Below are 21,689 nucleotides of genomic sequence, written 5' to 3' on the forward strand. Positions count from 1 at the left end.
CACCCCCCTTGGATTTTTTTCACATTTTGTTGTGTTACAAAGTGGGATTGAAATGGATTTTATTGTGACTTTTTTGTAATTGATCTAAACAACAAAATACTCCATAAAGGTGAAAAGACAATTATACAAACATTTACAAGTTAATAAAAATGTAATAACTAAAATATTTTAGTTGCATAAGTATTCACCCTTTTGTTTAGGCAAGCCTAAATTAGTTTAGGAGTAAACATGTGACTTAACAAATTACATAGTAAGTTACACATGGACTCTGTGTGAAATAATAGCTGTTGACTTGAATGACTAACCCTTCCTCTGTCCCCAATACATACAACATCTGTAAGATCCCTCAGTCAAGTTTTGAATTTCAAGCACAGATTCAACTACAAAGACCAGGGAGCTTTTCGAAAGCCTCTTAAAGGGGTAAAAGTCAACAACAACAAAAAAAAGAAGGGAAGTGATTGGTAGATGGGTAACAATAACAAATCAGACATTGAATATCTCTTTAAGAAAGGTCCTATTAATAATTATGCTGTGGATGATGTATTAAACCATCCAGACACAGCACAGATACAGTTCTGAACTGAGATGCAGGACAGGGAGGAAACTGCTGAGGGATGACACAATGAGGCCAATGGTGATTTTATAACAGCTACAGAGTTCAATGGCTGTGATGGGAGAAAATTGAGGATGGATCAACAACATTGTAGTTATGATACAATAATGACCTGAATGAGTGAAAAGAAGAATAGAAATATACAGAATAAAATATATTCCAAAACATGCATCCTGTATGCAACAAGGCACTAAAGTTATACTGCAAGGAAACACACACTTTTTGGCCTAAATGCAAAGCCTTATGTTTGGGGCAAATCCAACACAACACATCACTGAGTAACTGCCTCCTTATTTTCAAGCATGGTGGTGGCTGCATCATGTTATGGGCCTTAATGGCCATGTACTCTTACAATCTCCACCCGGCACATCCAAAAAAGGACTGGCAACCCCTCATAGCCTGGTTCCTCTTTTCTTTCTGGGTTCCTGCCTTTCTAGGGAGTTTTTCCTAGCCCCCGTGCCTCTACATCTGCATTGCTTGCTGTTTTTAGGCTGGGTTTCTGGTTTTAGGCTGGGTTTCTGTTTTTAGGCTGAGTTTCTGGTTTTAGGCTGTGTTTCTTAATAAGAACTCTGTGACATCTGCTGATGTAAAACAGGCTTTATAAATACATTTGATTGAAAATGGATTGATATGGGTGTGCTTGACATTGGCAAAGATTAACCCAAGAAGACTCACAGCTGAAATCACAGGGTGGGTTTTTTTTGTAAAAATTGTAGATTTTTTTCCCACTTTGACATTTACTGAGATCATTGACAAAAAAAGTATAATTAAATCTATTTTAGTCCCACTTTGTAACACAATAAAATGTGAAGAAATCCAAGGGAGGGGAATATCTATGATACCCTCTGTACAGTATATCTTTCTCATTCACATGAAGAGTGAGACAGAATTCAGATATGGTATGGTAATTGAGTCCACAAATACCTTTCCACTTTGCTAGATTCTTTTTCAATAATTTATTGTACACGAAAGTCTATGTTATTTTTGTCAAAATAACCTTTTTCTAGGAACTAACACTATTTATATCTAGTATTCCTATGGGGGAAATTGTACAGAATTGCATGACAGCATTCAGGATATGGAGTTTACAAGACTGTTATACCCCGGCTAGAGTTTGTCATAATAGTTATCCTGATCATACCATACAAAGTCTAATGCAGTTATAGTTAAGTTTGGAGCATGTTTAGCTATGCAAACCTTGATAGAGTACTCTGTAGTCTCGCTGGTGAAATCTCTGTTGATCGATATGTTTGTATGACTGTTGTGTGCTATTTATTGCATCAGTTGTTCAATCTTGTTTTTGTGGTTGGTCACAAATCACATCACAAATCTTCTGTCTGTCAATACCCTAGTCTAAAACCCTAGTTTCCTATGAAATAATATTGCTTTCTGTCAAATGATACACTGTACCTTTAAGCTACAAAAAGTGGGCAAACTGTTTTAAATAATAAAACATTTAGATGAACTTGGCTTAACCCAAAACATCAACTCAATATTCAACAATGTTTCTCATGTCCAAATCGTGTATTATTTCCATTCAGGTCTAAAATGCTGTTGGTGATAATCAATAGTTAATAGGGGATGGAAATGTAATGACAGCGAGTGAAGCCATTTCAACCTTTGGGTGAAGTGTAAATGCAGCAGCCAACTGCCAACAGTGTGCTGTGCTGTGTCCCTGGGCAGTTAGGAGTTCACAGATTCTTGCTTAATGCTATATTAATGATTTCCCCTATCACCCTGTCACAGGGAAAAGGGAAGAGACACTGAATTACTCTAAATAATCAATTATATTAATGCAGTACACACAGTATCGAGAATGAAAAGCATTTTAAGGGCAAAATCACTCTGCAGTGCTGCATATCGCCATACTCACTCAGTTAGTTGCCTAGATTTTCAGACAATGACCATGGAGTAAGACATAGACCAAAGGGCTTAATTATGGTACTGGAAAGCTTTATAAATTATATTATTTTCTCATGGAAAAGGGTAAGGAGTCCTGAAGTTTATGAGGGATGTTTGTGTGTGTGTATATGTATGTAAACATAACAAAAATAAACATCCTCTCACTGTCAACTGCGTTTATTTTCAGCAAACTCAACATGTGTAAATATTTGTATGAACATAACAAGATTCAACAACTGAGACATAAACTGAACAAGTTCCACAGAAATGTGACTAACAGAAATGGAATAACGTGTCCCTGAACAAAGGGGGGGTCAAAATCAAAAGTAACAGTCAGTATCTGGTGTGGCCACCAGCTGCATTAGGTACTGCAGTGCATCTCCTCATGGACTTCACCAGATTTGCTTGCTGTGAGATATTACCACACTCTTCCACCAAGGCACCTGCAAGTTCCCGGACACTTCTGGGGGGAATTGCCCTAGCCCTGACCCTCCGATCCAACAGGTCCCAGACGTGCTCAATGGGATTGAGATCCAGGCTCTTCGCTGGCCATGGCAGACTACTGACATTTCTGTCTTGCAGGAAATCACGCACAGAAGGAGCAGTATGACTGGTGGCATTGTCATGCTGGAGGGTCATTTCAGGATGAGCCTGCAGGAAGGGTACTACATGAGGGAGGAGGATGTCTTCCCTGTAATGCACAGCATTGAGATTGCCTGCAGTCTCAGTCCGATGATGCTGTGACACACCGCAGCAAGACCATGACAGACCCTCCACCTCCAAATCGATCCCGCTCCAGAGTACAGGCCTAGGTGTAACGCTCATTCCTTTGGCAATATACGCAAATCCGACCATCACCCCTGGTGAGACAAAACCGCGATTCGTCAGTGAAGAACACTTTTTGCCAGCCCTGTCTGGTCAGCGACAGTGGGTTTGTGCCCATAGGCAACGTTGTTGCGGGTGATGTCTGGTGAGGACCTGCCTTAGAACAGGCCTACAATCCCTCAGTCCAGCCTCTCTCACCCTATTGCGGACAGTCTGAGCACTGATGGAGGGATTGTGCGTTCCTGGTGTAACTCAGGCAGTTATTGTTGCCATCCTGTACCTGTCCCGCAGGTGTGATGTTCAGATGTACCGATCCTGTGCAGGTGTTGTTACACGTGGTCTGTCACTGCGAGGACAATCAGCTGTCCATCCTGTCTCCCTGTAGCGCTGTCTTAGGCGTCTTACAGTACAGACATTACAATTTATTGCCCTGGCCGCATCTGCAGTCCTCATGCCTCCTTGCAGCATGCCTAAGGCACATTCACACAGATGAGCAGGGACCCTGGGCATCTTTCTTTTGGTGTTTTTTAGAGTCAGTAGAAAGGCCTCTTTAGTGTCCTAAGGTTTCATAACTGTGACCTTAATTGACTACTGTCTGTAAACTGTTAGTGTCTTAACGACCATTCCACAGGTGCATGATCATTAATTGTTTATGGTTCATTGAACAAGCATGGGAAACAGTGTTTAAACACTTCACAATGAAGATCTGTGAAGTTATTTGAATTTTTACGAATTATCTTTGAAAGTCAGGGTCCTGAAAAAGGGACGTTTCTTTTTTGCTGAGTTTACGTGCGTGTGTGTATGTGTGTGTGTGGGGGGGGGGGGGGGGGGGGGACTTTGCCTGCTATTAGACTATAGGATTGATCCATCTGGGCACACTCAGTTCACCATGTATTTCTCATATCAGCTCAATTAAATTACAGTCGTAAAACATTACACAGAGACCATTAAAGATTAAACAGGATACTAAAATCAATCTTAATTGGTTAATCTGAGCGTCTTCTCAGAGTTCACTCATTAATTCTCTACAGAGAAGCTATACCCCTCCTAGTGGTCAAGTCGGCGCTCCCATTTCACTGAAAAAAATAATATGTGACGTAAGGACCCTAATATTTTTTTTGTCACTCATACCCAAAAAAGTGCCAACGTAGACGAGGAAGAAAGCATTGGCGCCACTCGCCTTGCAGTATTTCGAACGAGCGACTGGAAGGGAAGGAGGACCTCTTTATATCAAGGAGGACCTCCCTATATGAAAGAGGACCGCAAGTTGCTCAAGACGCATCTACGGACAATCAAGCATCCTTATTGGAAACTACTAGACCCGTGTTTGCAATAGTGTTTGTAGTTTTGTTTTGTTGTAGGCTATATGCGACAGTTGTTATGTCTCTATAGTGATATGTTGTTACCGTGAGCAGCTTATAGCCTGCAATAAAAAAAGCTTCGACTTCTACCTCAACCCAACGGTCACCCAACGGATAAGGACACATGCAGAAGCTTACAGGTATGCATTTATATTATCTGCCACTCTTTCAATTGTTTCGCAACTTAACAGGTGAATACTCAACCAATTAATCCAATATGAAGTAATGTACATTCATACCAACTTACTTTGTTGCAATAGGAGATAGTATCTATACATATTGATGCATAACGTTACGCCCCTGACGTCCATAGTAGCCAATCTGCAAAGGATTTAAAGGTAGTAAATGCAAATGCACAAGCAATTTTTTATGCATCTGAAAAGCATGGAATCCAGTGAGGTAGTAATAAGAGCACCATTCGAAGACAGTCCACCTGCTAAGACTGTGGTGCTCTATTGTGCCAACCAATTGAATGAACTCAAATTGTGTATGCCGCTATATTCAGAATAATTAACGGTTTTATTGTCATTTTGAAGTGGACTACAGTACGATGTGGATTGGCTGCCCCCCCTCCAAAAAAAAATGATTTATTGTTTGATCGTGCCTCCTGTTTTGCGACGTTTTGCAATGTCTGAAGTGCATGCAGTAGACTAGGCTAGGGCTGTAACAGGTGGGGATGTCAAGACTAAGCATCATCTATTTGATCATACAATGCATTATACAGCAAATGCACGCCTTGGAATGAGCAATTGCAATATGGAACATTGCATTCTCCTATCACATGAATCATTTGTCATCAAGTTAAATCATATTGAAAGGTATGTATGCATACATTGTGTTGAATGACCAGCAAACCCCATTTTTCATGGGGACCCATACATTATCCACCTGCACGATTCCAGACATGCATGGACTTCAGGGGCCAATTTTTTATAATATTAATCAATATCAAAATGATCATGCTTTAAGATTCTGTTCACCCATAGGAGTGGCAATTTTTCAGCCAAAGGCAATATTTGGTTGAAATGCAATATTTCAATTACATAGCATGGGATCATTAATAAAACAGGTTCTTTGCTGTTGCACAATATGCAGTATCATCAGATATCATCAGATACATTCAAATTTGATTTCAAGTTCCACCCAAAAGCAAAGAGATACCAGGGTGGTGGTGGTGAGGGGATACATTTGATCTGGATTACTGGATCAAAGATTTTGCAACCTCACACAATTTCTGAATAATCCCACACATCTCAGATAGCCCACATGGTTAACACATTAACCCCAGCAGACATGAACCTGGGACATTTTGCATATCAGCCTTATTAACTGGCCATTAAGCTTGAGGATCAATATTGAGGATCCAATGTTGTTATTTACAGTTACAACCTTCAACAGGCTTAAAGTATTTGGGCATACACAATTACATTGATAAATTACATTTTGGGATCATTTAATTATTTTTGATTAAGGATTGTTATTGCATGTTTAGGCTTCTTTTTTTGGGGAGTTGGGATTTGGGTCAGTAATAAATATAACAGTCAATGCATGCAATTCAATGAAACACTGGCAGGCAGCATTAGAAACGTATTGGATTCTGTCTCAGCCACTCTCATTGCTTTAATTCAATTTTTCTAATTTCACACCATTTATTCACATAAACATATGGAAGCTTTTCAAGTGAAGGAAAATGTATTCAATGCCGTCCCAACACTGTCAACTCTCAGCCCACTTGCTGTTGGAACACTTTCCATTTCATCTCACTTGATCTACATTGTCACAAAATTAAACCGATCTCAAAGGAAATGCTTGAGTTGCATATGCCTTCTTTGCAGAACATGCAATTTCATCTATGCATACAGTGCCTTCAGGAAATATTCACACCTCACATTTTGTTGTGTTACAGCCTGAATTTACAATGGATTAAATCGAGATTTTATTCAGCTGGCCTACACACAATAACCATTGGCCAGATCAATTTGAATTATGTTTTTAGAAATTGTACAAATTCATTGAAAATTAAAAGCTGAAGCGTCTTGTTATGGCAAGCATAAAATTCAGGAGTAAAAATGTGCTTAACAAGTCACATAATACATTTCATGGACTCACTCTGTGTGCAATAATAGTGTTTAACATTTCTTTTGAATGACTGCTTAATCTCTGTACCCTACACATACAATTATCTATAAATTCCCTATATTCGAGCAGTTAATTTCAAACACAGATTCACCCACAAAGACAAATGCCTCGCTTAGAAGGGCACCTATTTTTAGATGGGTAAAAATAAAAAAGCAGGCATTGGGATTTCACCATCAGGCCAATGGTGACTTAAAAACAGTTACAGAGTTTAATGGCTGTGATAGGGGAAAACTGAGAATGGATCAACAACATTGTAGTTACTCCACAATACTAAACTAAATGACGGAGTGGAAAGAAGGAAGCCTGTACAGACTAAAACTATTCCAAAACATGCATCCTGTTTGCAATAAGGCACTAAATTAAAACTGAACTTTGAACTTTACTGTGCATTCGGAAAGTATCCAGACCCCTTGATTTATTTCACATTTTGTTACGTTTACAGTCATATTTTAAAATGGCTGTAAAAAAAATTGATGAGAACTCTATTGGTAGATAGTGTGGTCTACAGCTTATCATAAGGTACTCTACCTTAGGCAAGCAATACCTCAAGACTTCTTTAATATTAGACATTGCACACCAGCTGTTATTGACAAAAAGACACACACCCCCACCCCTCGTCTTTGTTCTGCCGGTGCATTGAAAATCTCTCCAGCTCTATATTATCCGTGTTGTCGTTCAGCCACTACTCGGTGAAACATAAGATATTTCAGTTCTTAATGTCCCGTTGGTAGGATAATCATAATCGTAGGTCATCAATTTAATTTTCCAATGATTGTATGTTAGCAAGTAGGATTGATGGCAAGGGAAGTTTACTCACTCGCCTACGAATTATCAAAAGGCAGCCCGATCTGCGTCCTCTTTTCCTCCGTCTTTTCTTCACGCAAATGACGGGGATTTGGGCCTGTTCCTGGGAGAGCAGTATATCTTTCTCATCGGACTCGTTAAAGGAAAAAGCTTCTTCCAGTTCGTGGTGAGTAATCCCCATTCTGATGTCCAGAAGTTATTTTCGGTCATAAGAGACGGTAGCAGCAACATTATGTACAAAATAAGTACACAAATAAGTGACAAACAATGCAAAAAAATGACCAAAAAAGCACAATTGGTTACGGGCATGTAAAATGTCAGCCATCCTCGCTGATGCCATCTTAACATGATTGGAGTTCCTCTGTGGAGATGGGAGAACCTTCCAGAAGGACAACCATCTCTGTAGCACTCCACTAATTAGGCCTTTATGGTAGAGTGGCCAGAATGAAGCCACTCCTCAGTAAAAGGCAGTGGTGGGAAAAGTACTACATTTTCAAACTTAAAGTAAAGATACCTTAATAGAAAATGACTCATGTCAAAGTGAAAGTCACCCAGTAAAATACTACTTGAGTAAAAGTCTAAAAGTATTTGGTTTTAAATATACTTAAGTATCAAAAGTACATGTAGTTGCTAAAATGTATCAAAAGTAAAAGTATGAATAATTTACAATTCCTTAAATTACCCAATCCAGAAGGCACAATTGTTTTTTATTTTTTATTTATGGATCGCCAGGGTCACAATCCAACACTCAGACATAATTTACAAACAAAGCATTTGCATTTAGTGAGTCTGCCAGATAAGAGGATTGGACCATTTTCTGACCTGCTAAGCATTCAAAATGTACTTTTGGGTGTCAGAGAAATTGTATGTAGTAAAAAGTGCATAATATTCTTTAGGAATGTAGTGAAGGAAAAATAAAAGTTGTCAAAAATGTTAATAGTAAAGTAAAGGACAGATACCAAAAAAAAAAAACTTAAGTAAAAAATACTTTGAAGTACTACTTAAGTACTTTACACCAATGATAAAAGGCACATGACAGCCCGCTTGGGGTTTGACAAAAGGCACCTAAAGGACTCTCAGACCATGAGAAACAAGATTCTCTGGTCTGATGAAACCAATATTGAATTCTTTGGCCTGAATGCCTGCATCATGTCTGGAGGAAACATGGCACCATCCCTACAGGGAAGTAGGGTGGTGGTAGCATAATGCAGTGGGGATATTTTTCAGCGGCATGGACTGGGAGACTAGCCCGGATCGAGGGAATGATGAACGGAGCAATATACAGAGAGATCCTTGATGAAAATCTGCTCCAGAGCGCTCAGGACCTCAGACTGGGGTGGTTCACCTAAGGTTCACCTTCCAACAGGAAAATTAGCACACAGCCAAGACAATACAGGAGTGGCTTAGGGACAAGTCTGAATGTCCTTGAGTGGCTCAGCCAGAGCCTGGACTTGAACCCGATCGAACATCTCTGGAGAGACCTGAAAATAGCTGTGCAGCGACGCTCCCCTTCCAACCTGACAGATTTTCAGTGGCTCTGCAAAGAAGAATGGGAGAAACTCCCCAAATACAGGTGTGCCAAGCTTGTAGTGTCATACCCAAGAAGATTTGAGGCTATAATTGCTGCCAAAGGTGCTTCAACAAAGTACTGAGTAAAGGGTCAATACTTACAGTACCAGTCAAACGTTTGGACACACCTACTCATTCAAGGGGTTTTCTTTATTTGTACTATTTTCAACATTGTAAAATAATAGTGAAGACATAAAAAAATATGAGTTAACACATTTGGAATCATGTTGTAACCAAAAAAGTGTTCAACAAATCAAAATATATTTTATATTTGACATTCTTCAAAGTAGCATTTGCACACTGTTGGAATTATCTCAACCAGCTTCATGAGGTAGTCACCTGGAATGCATTTAAATTAACAGGTGTGCCTTGTTAAAAGTTAATTTGTGGAATTTCTTTCCTTCTTAATGCATTTGAGCCAATCAGTTGTGTTGTGACAAGGTAGGGGTGGTATACAGAAGATTGCCCTATTTGGTAAAATACCAAATCCATACTATGGGAAGAACAGCTCAAATAAGCAAAGAGATACGACAGTCCATCATTACTTTAAGACATGATGGTCAATCAATCTGGAAGAGTGCAGTCGCAAAAACCATTAAGTGCTATGATGAAACTGGCTCTCATGAGGACCGCCACAGGAAAGGAAGACCCAGAGTTACCTCTGCTGCAGAGGATAAGTCCATTAAAGTTACCAGCCTCAGAAATTGCAGCCCAAATAAATGCTTCACGGAGTTCAGGAAACACACACATCTGAACATCAACAGTTCAGAGGAGACTGCGTGAATCACACCAAATTTCAAATCAAATGTTATTTGTCACATGTGCCGAATACAACAGGTGTAGTAGACCTTACAGTGAAATGCTTACTTACAAGCCCTTAAACAACAATTCAGTTTTAAGAAAAATGCCAAGAAAACTAAGAAGTAAAATGAACAAATAATTAAAGAGCAGCAGTAAAATAACAATAGCGACGCTATATACAGGAGGTACCGGTACAGAGTCAATGTGCGGGTGTACCGGTTAGTCGAGGTAATTGATGTAATATGTGGGTAGAGTTATTCACCTCTCTGGGATAGGTGGGATGTTAGCGTCCCACCTGGCCAACATCCGGTGTAATGGCAAAGCACCAAATTCAAATTACTATAAATATTCAACTTTCATGAAATCACAAGTGCAATACATCAAAATAAAGCTTAACTTGTTGTTAATCCAGCCAAGGTGTCAGATTTCAAAAAGGCTTTACGGCGAAAGCATACCATGCGATTATGTTAGGACAGCGCTTAGCCACAAAAAGCCATACAGACATTTTCCAGCTAAGGAGAGAAGTCACAAATCGGAAATAACACATATGGAATCATGTAGTAACCAAAAAATTGTTAAACAGCTCAAGAAATATTTTATATTTCAGATGTTTCAAAGTAGCCACCATTTGCCTTGATGACAGCTTTGCACACTCTTGGCATTCTCTCAACCAGCTTCACCTAGAATTATTTATTTTCCAACAGTCTAAAAGGTGTTCCCACGTGTCAGAGGAAAGCCCTAAAAATGGATTTGACTTATCACTTGGGGATAGAAGCTGTTTAGAAGCCTCTTGGACCTAGACTTGGTGCTCCGGTACCGCTTGCCGTGCGTTAGCAGAGAGAACAGTCAATGACTAGGTTGGCTGGAGTTTTTAACCATTTTTAGGGCCTTCCTCTGACACCGGCTTTCATGGTCGAATTGCTGCAAAGAAACCACTACTAAAGGACACCAATAATAATAAGAAACTTGCTTGGGCCAAGAAACACGAGCAATGGACATTAGACTGGTGGAAATCTGTCCTTTGGTCTGATGAGTCCAAATTTGAGATTTTTGGTTCTAGCCGTTGTGTCTTTGTGAGACGTAGAGTAGGTGAACGGATGTTCTCTGCATGTGTGGTTCCCACCGTGAAGCATGGAGGAGGAAGTGTGATGGTGTGGAGGTGCTTTGCTTGTGACACTGTTGGTGATTCATTTAGAATTCAGGGCACACTTAACAGCATTCTGCAGCAATACGGCATCCCATCTGCTTTGCACTTAATGGGATTATCACTTGTTTTTCAACAGGACAATGACCTAACACACATCCAGGCTGTGTAAGTGCTATTTGACCAAGATAGAAAGTGATTGAGTGCTGCATCAGATGACCTGGAATCTACAATCACCTGACCTCAACCCAATTGAGATGGTTTGGGATGAGTTGGACCGCAGAGTGAAGGAAAAGCAGCCAACAAGTGCTCAGCATATGTGGGAACGCCTTTTAGACTGTTGGAAAATAATTCTAGGTGAAGCTGGTTGAGAGAATGCCAAGAGTGTGCAAAGCTGTCATCAAGGCAAATGGTGGCTACTTTGAAACATCTGAAATATAAAATATTTCTTGAGCTGTTTAACAATTTTTTGGTTACTACATGATTCCCGTATGTGTTATTTCATAATGTTGATGTCTTCACTATTATTCTAAAAAGTAGAAAGTAGTCCAAATAAAAAGAAAACCTTGAATGGGTAGGTGTGTCCAAACTTTTGACTGGTACTGTATGGAAATGTGATAAATTCAAAACCTTTTCTAAAAAACATTATTTTTCTTTGTCATTATGGAGTATTGTGTGTATATTGATGAGAGCAAAAAACGATATCATCCATATTAAATAAGGCTGTAATGTGACAAAATGTGGAAAAAGTCAAGCCGTCTGAATACTTTCCAAATGCACTGTATGTCCTGAATACAAAGCCTTATGTTTGGAGCAAATCCACAACACATTACTGAGTACCACTCATCATATTTTCAATCATGGTGGTGGCTGTATCATGTCATGAATATGCTTGTCATTGGCAAGGAACTAGGGAGTTTTTTGGGGGGGTAAAAAAACAGAATAGGGCTAATCACAGGCAAAATCCTAAATAAAAGACTGTTTCAGTCTGCTTTCCAACAGACACTGGGAGTTTAAATTCACCTTTCAGCAGGACAATAGCCTAAAGCACAAGGCCAAATATACACTGGAGTTGCTTACCAAGATGACATTGAATGTTCCTGAGTGGCCGAGTTACAGTTTTGTCTTAATCTGTTTGAAAATCTATGGGAAGACTTGAAAACGGTTGTTTAGCAATGATCAACAACCAACTTTACAGAGCTTGACATTTTTTTTAAGTATGATGTGCAAATATTGTACAATCCAGGTGTGCAAAGCTCTTACCGAGACTTACCCAGAATTCACCCACAGCTGTAATCGCTGCCAAAGGTGATTCGATTATGTATTGACTCAGTATTTCATTTTCAATACATTTGCTAAAAGGTCTAAAAACATGTTTTCATTTTGTCATTGTGCGGTATTGTGTGTAGATGGGTGAGAAAAAATATCTATCTAATCCACTTTGAATTCAGGCAGTAACACAACAAAATGTGGAATAAGTCAAGGGGAATACTTTCTGAAGGCAGAACAGAAATATGAGCCCTCAGTGTGCTTAGTAAACATCTCTCACACAATCCGTTTAGAAAATTGTGTGTCTATGTTATAGTTAAATAGTGCTTACTATAAGCCTAAGGAGAACACTGCCTTTCCCTTTAATTGCAGCTTAGCTTTAATTGGGGAATTTTGGTTGTAGACTCCATTTATTGATGTATCTTTTTAAATATTTGATTTGACTAGACAAGTCAGTTAAGAACACGTTTTTATTTACAATGACGGCCTACCCCGGCCAAACCCTAACCCGGCCAATTGTGCTCCGCCCTATGGGACCTCAACATGATGGAGTTGAACTACTCTGGAGATTTGTGGGGCTTCATTGCTGATGTGATAGGTGACCTCCAACACACAGATGCTACCTGATTCAGGAGGCAATGCCTCTGTACACACTCACGTTGTACAACTGATACAAATGGTAGTGATACAACAGAAAGTTTTTCTGCACAAAAGAAATACACAAGCATTTTGGAGTCACCCCACAGTCATTGTGTAAACATTATTCGTGCAGTCAAGCTCTCTGTTTGACTCACAAAAAAATATCAGCTGTATCACAACCATTGTGAAAAATTCTTTGTACACCAGTTGTACAACATGAGTGTTGTACACGGCCACAAAAGAGGAAATGCTGTCGCCAGTTATCCTCTTTCCAGCCGTAGTCTGTTATAATACACTGCTGATAATATCCTACCTCGGAGGTAAGAGCACACTCCACACTCATTCCTATTTGCATAAGAGTACATTTTTGGGTAGACACTCCCTGACACAGGAGGCTGAACAACATAGTGTAGAGATGATAATCATTAATAAACAATTATGGTAATTATTTGCTCATTGCCCCCAGAAGATTTTGGCATGAAGTGAGAACTCCACTCAAGAATAAGAGATTGCCCCTTCATAGATGTGTGTTGGACCAACAAGAGCATTAGAACAATCAGCCATGGAACAACCCTAGGCTCACAACGAACCCACTGGGCACAGACGTCATTTCAACGTCTAGCTTTGATTTACATTTGTTTGAGATGTCAACTAACATGAATTCTACGTGAAATTAACACAAAAAAGGTCACCATGTCATTGGATTTAGGTTAAAAGTTTGGTGGAGAAAAAAAAGATGAAATTCCATTACCTTGATGAGTTTTTGCAAATCCCAATCCGTTGATTCAACGTCATCAGATTGCGTTTTTTTGTTGTTGAAATGACGTGGAAACAACATTGATGCAACCAGTTTTTGACCGGTGGGAAGGAAGGAAGGAGGAGGAGGATCAGTGCCTCCAGTTGACGAACTACACTGCCTCCCCAGTTACGCTTACACACAGGTGTTCCTAGCACGCTAGATAGCTAACTAGTACAGGTGGCCGCCTATGTCTTCCGTCTGTCTTCTGTAAACAAGCAATATAACATGGCGATATGGCCGTGTGGGAACACTCACCCTATAAAGGTGTGTAGTATTTTAGCCTTGTGTTTTTGGAAAATTATTTCTCGCTGAAATGAAAGACAAGTTCCATATGTTTCCAAAACCGTACTGCAAACGATACGTTTTAACGATCAGAACGAGTTTCGGGGATTTTAACAAAACTCCTGACCAGATGATAATATCGTCCATAGGCGCGAAAGCAGTTTGCGTCTACGAATGGGTTAATATAGGACAGAGAAAATTACCCAATGAAATGACTGTAAGCAGCCAGTTACATTATATCAAAGTACTGATGTACAAAAAAATAAACAGACAAGCCCTTGTAGAATGGATCATTGTGTAATATGATGAGAAGTAGGGAGAGAGATCAATCTTCAGTCAGTCTTCAATCAGGTTAGATCTTGACCACTTAGCCGGCCACACGGGGACTGACTCTTCCCATCTATCGATGTGGAGCTCCTCTTGATGAGCAGCTTGCCATAAGTCCCTCCCACCTGGCCCATGGTCCAGGATTGACACACACACACAGCCAATCACATCCTTGATGAAGTAGCGCACATCAGGACTGAGGGGTATCTGGCCCTAGCTCTGGAATTTCTAATTTCATCAGCAGGTATAGGGGGTAGTAGCTTCTCTGGGTCAGCATGTGTTTCAAGATGCGTGAGAATCTTTCCGAACCGGCAGCACATCTGATCTCCTCTGCTCCCATGTTGAACACGATGTTCGTAGAGGTCAAGCCAAAGGTCACGCCCTCAATGACAGCGTAGCCTAATGGTTAGAGCGTTGGACTAGTAACCGGAAGGTTGCAAGTTCAAACCCCAGAGCTGACAAGGTACAAATCTGTCGTTCTGCCCCTGAACAGGCAGTTAACCCACTGTTCCTAGGCCGTCATTGAAAATAAAAATGTGTTCTTAACTGACTTGCCTAGTTAAATAAAGGTAAAATAAAAAAATAAAAATGAGCATGGTGCAGGGGTCAGGCACCAGTGTCACGCGCTCAGCATCATGCTTGCTGAGGTCCGGCAGGGTGAAAGGGGGTTGTGGGTAAATTAAGCGATGGAGGACATATCTCTGGGAGGGAACAAATGCCAACCGCCATCCAACTCCTTGTGTGTCCTCTACAATGCTTCCCATACATCTGGAGAAGATGGCGTCAAACGTCTCAGTCACCTGAGATTTCTTTATCTGCTCATGCAAAGTCGCCAAGCAGTATGCAGACGTCGGGGCGGTCCCTGACGATGACGTTAATGAAGTCCACCAGGAGGTGAAAGGTTAGGCTGTTAGACGGGTTTAGGGACCACAGGCCATTAGCTGCTCTGGTACATCAGGAATGTCCATTTCCTGTTTGATGGGATTTGAGTAGAACAGAAGAGGGACTCCCTCATAGAGTTTAGATGCCACCAACTCCCTAATACAGTCTTACAGAATAAGACTATAATATAACATATGTCACAATTTCAATGTCTCAATGAGTGCTATTGAACCTGGCAGTCTCACACTCTTCAATACCTCAGCTCAATTAAATGCGGCTGAAATATTGCTCTGTTCAGTCAGATACGCACTGTATCATTTTTAGAATCCTTTGCACTCCAGTATCTCTACTTGCACCTTCATCTTTTGCACATCTATCACTCCAGTGTTTAATTGTTAAACTGTAATTATTTCGCCACTATGGCTTATTTATTGCCTTACCTCCCTTACCTCACCTCATTTGCACACACTGTATATATACTTTTTTTCCTATTGTGTTATTGACTGCATGTCTGTTTATTCCATGTGTAACTCTGTGTTGTTGCTTGTGTCGCTTTGCTTCATCTTGGCCAGGTCGCAGTTGTAAATGAGAACTTGTTCTCAACTAGCCTACCTGGTTAAATAAAGGTGAAATAAAAAAATAAAAAATCAATAAAATAATTTGAGATGTCAAGACAGCCTTGACCTTAAACAGAATGAATTAAAACTATGTCAACAGGTATGACTTAACCTTCTCTCTTTAACAATGAAGACAAAACACGTTTATTCATTCTGACCGCAGTAGAGCAATAACGCCATACACCTTTAGAAGTCACCGGAAACATTGATAGTCTTCTGTCCGCCAGAGAGGAACCATTCATTCGGTGCTGATAAAAACCACCACGCTTGTTCTGTGCTATACAGAAATAGCTAATAACCACTGTTTGATAACCATTGGGATTTTTTTCTCCACACACACAATTTCCTTTCACATGCACTAACAGATGAAAGGCAATAAGAAAAAAAGAATATGAGCAAAACAAAGATGAACATGCAACTGACTAGGGCCACTAGAACCAAGGAGATGATGGTTAGCCTGAGGGCCATCCAGAGGCAAGTAGGAGGAGAAGAGGACAGCTAGCAGCAGTAGCAGTGTGGGACTGTGACAGCCAGGCACTAGCAGCTGTTAAAGGTAGTGAGGTTATGGAGAACGGAGCCAAATTAAGTACTTTTACTAATGAACTATTGGCTCCGTCTGCTGCGGCACTATCTGTATGGCACTATCACTACCTCGTTCTGCTACCTCGTTCGGCCCAGTCTTAGCCTTGCTCCTTGGATTTTGCCTCTTGGCTCATACACAACAATATAACAGAACAGAATCACCTCACAACTACCAAACACCAGTGGTGTAACAGCTGGGTAGAGTCCATTCATTTTCAAGTCGGGCCTTTTCTGTTCTGTGAATAGATTGGACTGATTTTCGGGCATTGCAAAATTGTCATTATTTTGAAATGCATACAGTGCATTCAGAAAGTATTCAGACACCTTGACTTTTTCTTCATAATGACAAAGCAAAAACAGGTTTTTAGACAATTTTGCACATTTATAACAAATAAAAACAGAAATACATTATTTATATAAATTTTCAGCCCCTTTGCTATGAGACTCGAAATTGTTTCCATTGATCATCCTTGAGATGTTTCTACAACTTGATTGGAGTCCACCTGTGGTAAATTCAATTGATTGGACTTGATTTGGAAAGGCACACACCTGTCTATATTAGAGGTCGACCGATTATGATTTTTCAACGCCGATACCGATTGTTGGAGGACCAACAAAGCCGATACCGATTAATCGGACAATTTTTTATTTATTTATTTATTTTGTAATAATGACAATTACAACAATACTGAATTAATTAACACTTATTTTAACTTAATATAAAACATCAATAAAATCCATTTAGCCTCAAATAAATAATGAAACATGTTCAATTTGGTTTAAATAATGCAAAAACAAAGTGTTGGAGAAGAAAGTAATATGTGCCATGTAAAATATGTACCATGTAAAAAAGCTAACGTTTAAGTTCCTTGCTCAGAACATGAGAACATATGAAAGTTGGTGGTTCCTTTTAACATGAGACTTCAATATTCCAAGGTAAGAGGTTTTAGGTTGTAGTTAATATAGTATTTATAGGACTATTTCTCTCTATACCATTTGTATTTTATATACCTTTGAATATTGGATGTTCTTATAGAAACTATAGTATTGCCAGTGTAACAGTATAGCTTCCGTCCCTCTCCTCGCCCCTACCTGAGCTCGAACCAGGAACACATCGACAACAGCCACACTCGAAGCATCATTACCCGCTGCAAGGGGAATAACTACTCCAAATCTAAAAGCGAGTGACGTTTGAAACAGTATTAGCGCACACCCAGCTAACTAGCTAGCCATTTCACATTTATTACACCAGCCATTGTTATAAACAGCGCTGTGCTTGCGAAGAGCTGCTGGCAAAATGCACGAAAGTGCTGTTTGAATGAATGATTACGGGCCTGCTGCTGCTCTATCAAATCAGACTTAATTATAACATAATAACACACAGAAATACGAGCCTTTGGTCATTAATATGATCGAATCCGGAAACTATAATTTTGAAAACAAAATGTTTATTATTTCAGTGAAATACGGAACCGTTCGGTATTTTATCTAACGGATGGCATCCCTAAGTCTAAATATTCTTGTTACATTCTTGTTACATTGCACAACCTTCAATCTGTTCTACTCAAATCCCATCAAACAGGAAATGGACATTCCTGATGTACCAGAGCAGCTGATGGCCTGTGGTCCCTAAACCCCTCTGACTGCCTAACCTTTCACCTCCTGGTGGACTTCATTAACGTCATCGTCAGGGACCGCCCCGATGTCTGCATACTGCTTGGCGACTTTGCATGAGCAGATAAAGAAATCTCAGGTGACTGAGACGAGACGTTTGATGCCATCTTCTCCAGATGTGTGGGAAGCATTGTATGTCATTATTACGTAAAATTCTGGCAAATTAGTTCGCAATGAGCCAGGCAGCCCAAACTGTTGCATATACTCTGACTCTGCGTGCAATGAACGCAAGAGAAATTACAATTTCACCTGGTTAATATTGCCTGCTAAACTGGATTAGTAGTTATAACTAGTGATTATGATTGATTGATTGTTTTTTATAAGATAAGTTTAATGCTATCTAGCAATTTACCTTGGCTTCTACTGCATTCGCGTAACAGGCAGGCTACTCGTGGAGTGCAATGTTTAGAGCGTTGGACTAGTTAACTGTGCGGTTGCAAGATTGGAACCCCTGAGCTGACAAGGTGAAAATCTGTCGTTCTGCCCCTGAACAAGGCAGTTAACCCACAGTTCCTAGGCCGTCATTGTAGATAGGAATGTGTTCTTAACTGACTTGCCTAGTTAAATAAAAGTATAAAACAACAAAAAATAATATATATATATATATATATTTTATAATCGGAAATCGGCGCCCAAAAATACCGATTTCCGATTGTTATGAAAACTTGAAATCGGCCCTAATTAATCGGCCATTCCGGTTAATCGGTCGACCTCTAGTCTATATAAGGTCCCACAGTTGACAGCGCATGTCAGAGCAAAAACCAGGCAATGAGGATGAAGGAATTGTCTGTATATCTCAGAGACAGGATTGTGTCACGGCACAGATCTGGGGAGGGGTACCAAAACATTTCTGCAAACCTGGCACCATCCCTACGGTGAAGCATGGTATCATTTTTCAGGGACAGGGACTGGGAGACTAGTGAGGATCGAGGCAAAGATAAATGGAGCAAAGTACAGAGATCCTTGATGAAAACCTCAGGCTGGGGCGAAGCTTCACATTCCAACAGGACGACGACCCTAAGCACACAGCAAAGACGATTCAGGAGTGGCTTCGGGACAAGTCTCTGAATGTCCTTGAGTGCCCAGCCAGAGTCCGGACTTGAACAAGATCTAACATCTCTGGAGAGACCTGAAAATAGCTAGGCAGCGACACTCCCCATCTAACCTGACAGAGCTTGAGAGGATCTGCAGAGAAGAATGGGAGAAACTCCCCAAATACAGGTGTGCAAAGCTTGTAGCGTCATACCAATGAAGAATAGATGCTGTAATCGCTGCCAAAGGTGTTTCAACAAAGTACAGGGTAAAGGGTCTGAATAGTTACGTAAATGTGATACTTCAGTTTTTTTTTATATGGGTTATTGGTATAGATTGAGGGGGGAAAAACAATTTGATCAATTTTAGAATAAGGCTCTAACGTAACAAAATGTGGAAAAAGTCAAGGGGTCTGAATACTTGCTGAAGGCACTGCATTGTCACGTAACTGCATCCCCAGGCTGGAAGTCTGAGGCTGTGGTGTTCGAGACTACACATGAAGTGACTTTCAATCTATGTTTAGAGTTGTCTAGAATTGAGCTTGACCACAGCCCTTATCTCTATCTCTTATCTCCTGCTGTTTTCAACTCTCTAGAGACAGCAGGTAGAGATACTCTGAATTATCGGCTATGAAAAGCCAACTGACATTTACTCCTGCGGTGCTGACCTGTTACACCCTCTACAACCACTGTGAATATTATTATTTGACCCTGCTGGTCATCTATGACCATTTGAACATCTTGGCCATGTTCTGCTATAATCTCCACCCGGCACAGCCAGAAGAGGACTGGTTCCTCTCTAGGTTTCTTCCTAGGTTCTGGCAGTCCTAGGGAGTTTTTCTTATCCACTGTGCTTCTACACCTGCATTGCTTGCTGTTTGGGTTTTTAGGCTGGGTTTCTGTACAGCACTTTGTGACATCAGCTGATGTAAGAAGGGCTTTATAAATACATTTGATTGATTGATCTCAATATACACTTCCCTGAGGTGCCAGGACATGATTTTACTTGTCAGGCACATCCATTTATTAAAATGTAGTATTCCCTAAGAAATACTATGTTTTTATTCTTACTGATAACATACGTTTTTCATTCCCTTTATATTAACCTACTGCATTTTTTAACAAGGCTGACTTGCTCAGGGAAAGCTTAAAGTATTTATATACCTTCTGTTCTTTCTTGAGAATCCTAATTCGGAAACAGCAGTTGTACTCTACTCTATTGAAAACGAATTCATTGCCAGCGGAGTTGACATATTAATAAATACTGAAGGGTTTATTCTTAAATGAGTCCAGACACTCATCTACAGCTAATTGTCAGGTCAGTCAATACAGCTAAAATCTCACCTTTTTACACAAAGATACAAATATTGATTCCACTGCAAGTGTTTTAGTAGAGAGAAGAAAAAAAAATGTACTCAACATACTACTCTTAAGAACATGATTGAAAGTCGAAACAAAACACAGCAAGGCATTCAAACTCAAATCATTAAGATGTCAAGTTAGTTGGGTAATCAAGTCATGTGATTAGTAATGAAACCAAAAAAGAAACTCATCAACTCAATGCATTCATTGTCGTATGTCCTGCTTACCTAAGACCAACTTAGTGGCATTGCGGTTAGTGTCCACCCTGAGATTGGAAGGTTGGGAGTTCGATCCCCGGCCGAGTCATACTATCAGAGAGCGACTCTCTGCTTTTGCTGGTCTGTGACTCTGCCCCCGGTCAGAGGGGAATAAGGCCTCACAAAAGGTACACACAGGGAAACTTTATTCACACACACACACACACACACACACACACACACACACACACACACACACACACACACACACACAGTGAGATTAATTATCTATACATACCAAAGACTGTAAAAATGGGACCAGATGTGGACCCATAGGGTAAACCCTGTCTCACGCTACAGAAACTGCAGAAACCCTGTTCCTACAGCATGAGTCATTCTGGCTCGCAGAAGCCAAGCCTTGTTGCAAGGCTACGACTTAACCAGGATGTTGGTGCCATGATAATATCATAGCCAATGTCATATATAGTCATGACAGTTTGTCTGTTTATGACAGCATGTTTGTCATAAAACAACCATTGTTTGATTACTGAATTCAATAGATTTCATTGTAACAAAAAAACGGGGGGGGGGGGGGGCATTATTTGACCAATGAAAATAGTGAAATAAATATTGATTCCCTTAACATTAGTGGTCTTAAACTCCTGGCCTGCATGCCACATCAGATCCGTAAGCTGCAGTTTGCTGGCCCCAGGCCTGGTGTGTGAGACCATTGCACATGTACAAAACCAGAGCCATAGATTTAGAACATATAATGGAACACTTCATTTTATTGTTATTTTTGTTCAAATCTATTTTTTGGGGTTGCATACACATATTTAGCAGATGTTATCGCAGGTGCAGCGAAATGCT

At 40.1% G+C, this 21,689-nt stretch overlaps 1 protein-coding gene across 1 annotated transcript in view; it reads left to right on the forward strand.

The window, feature by feature from the left end:
* Positions 1 to 4,480: 4,480 nt before the first annotated feature.
* LOC110502291 (brorin-like) overlaps positions 4,481 to 21,689 on the forward strand; it is a 48,198-nt gene continuing 30,989 nt past the window's right edge. Inside the window, exon 1 of the mRNA XM_021580216.2 lies at positions 4,481 to 4,841. The gene's annotated coding sequence lies outside the window, so the exon portion shown is untranslated. The remainder of the gene's footprint in view (positions 4,842 to 21,689) is intronic.

The sequence above is a fragment of the Oncorhynchus mykiss genome, chromosome 23 (genome assembly GCF_013265735.2).
Source record: "Oncorhynchus mykiss isolate Arlee chromosome 23, USDA_OmykA_1.1, whole genome shotgun sequence".
Lineage (NCBI taxonomy): Eukaryota > Metazoa > Chordata > Actinopteri > Salmoniformes > Salmonidae > Oncorhynchus > Oncorhynchus mykiss.